Genomic DNA, 1716 nt, shown 5'->3' with positions numbered 1-1716 from the left:
AAACCTATGCTCTCGAGTTTCCAACTCATCCAAGCTTGGGTAAAACACGTAAATACTCAGTTTACAGCCCTTGCATAAAATCATTTCGCAGCCGTTACACTGCCGGGAAAGTTGGCTCAGCCTATTCCACCTCACTCTACAGTCCCAAACATTGACGACATCCTTGTCTATATTTCGTCACCAATTTCACGTCCCTCTTTTGTCTTTTAACTTTTTCGAGATGTCAATTACCCTGGACAACAATGAGCTATTGGAAAAAGAAAGGTGAAACGGAAAATTTCTTCAACATTCAGTGCTGGATGCCACAGAGCCACAGCGCGCCCCCCTGCGGCTTGTTTCTGTAGTGTAGTGGTCATCACGTTCGCCTCACGCGCGAAATGTCCCCAGTTCGAAACTGGGCAGGAACTGCTTTCTTCTTCAACTGCAGCCTTTTAGATGGACTTTCTTGCTTGCTTTCCCATCTGCAAAACCTGCCTTCGAAATTGCTGGAACAAATCTGCTCTCTTCGTGAAATGTAATGCAATTCCATTAAATCAGTTTGCAAAGCATTGTAAAGCTTTTTCTCCAACCTGGGTCTGATCATATGACATTTTGGTTCAGAGTGTAGTTACCGCGTTCTGAATCTTCCACAAAAAGCAATACCGCATTTGCATTCCTTGCGCAGGCGGGCTGGTTCAAAGACTGGGAAGAAGCTGATGCGCTGGTGTCACAGTACACCACGGATTCCTGAACTAGTGTGTCTGTCAAATGTACCCCAAAGTCGTCTGTGAAAGGCCTCATTTGGAAGCTGTCTGTCGTTATTCAACGTGCGATAATTGGCAGCAGAGGTGCTACATCATGGTTTGGATCGGTTTGCACGTTAGTGACTCATTCAATCACCAACAGCAATGAAAGAAATTACACTCTCAGAGGAACCTCTGGACTTGTGCTTTCATAACGTCGCTAGTTTTAAGGTGCGTCCCGAGATCTAAGCCGTGTTGGAACTGAAACGGAGGAATCGACAGAGAGGCTACAGAATGACATCGCATCCTTTTGGTTTTCTTTAAGTCACTGACAAGCAGGAAAATGTAAACGGGGAGAGCGAGTGGGAAAGTGAGGCTGTTGCAGCTCTGGTGAAACTCGTTCTTTGTGAGTCACTCAGCAACAAGAGACGTGAAGGTGACTCAGACGTGAGAGCTCTTCACATCGAGAACAAAAAGCACTCAAGGGCAGTTAGCACGTCATCCGGAGTGGGGGTGGGGTGAGTAGGAACTTCTGTTACTATGTTCAGAAACTGCCTTTTAGATTGACGTGGACAGAACTGCATTTCTAATGAGCACCATGGAGTTTAGCAAAATTTATTGAGTCGCTTCTCGTCAATTCCCACACAGGTTTCCAACTCAGTTGATATCCATGTGGCTCATGTCCAGGTGTGAACATCTCTGCAGCAAATTATACGGTTAAGATAAAAGGCAAGGAAAGTGGCATCTCGAACTGGCCCCGAGGTCAGAGCATCCTCACAATGTGATCTGTCGTTCTCGGATTGTAATGCTACATCCGGTTTTAGGGTGGAGAACATCCTTTGGGACTCTTATCCTGCAAAACAGACACAGTGACTGAAACGATGTTGCACGGTATGATGTGGAACACGGCCTGCTCAGCTTTGTGCATTTTCCCTGTAGTCCGGTGTGTTTCGTGTTCCGTGTAAGCGTGGAAGTTGTCCTGTTTCGAGCAATG

The 1716-nt window shown here is 46.2% G+C and overlaps 1 non-coding gene across 1 annotated transcript; it reads left to right on the top strand.

Annotated features, from left to right (window-relative positions):
• The first annotated feature begins 334 nt into the window (after window positions 1-334).
• Window positions 335-407, top strand: trnav-cac (transfer RNA valine (anticodon CAC)). Its single transcript has one exon. It is a non-coding gene; the product is annotated as a tRNA-Val (tRNA).
• Window positions 408-1716: the final 1309 nt, after the last annotated feature.

Source organism: Hemiscyllium ocellatum, chromosome 43 (assembly GCF_020745735.1).
Source record: "Hemiscyllium ocellatum isolate sHemOce1 chromosome 43, sHemOce1.pat.X.cur, whole genome shotgun sequence".
Classification (NCBI taxonomy): Eukaryota; Metazoa; Chordata; class Chondrichthyes; order Orectolobiformes; family Hemiscylliidae; genus Hemiscyllium; species Hemiscyllium ocellatum.
Note: the sequence above shows the minus strand (reverse complement) of the source record. Positions and strands in the feature narration are given on the sequence as shown.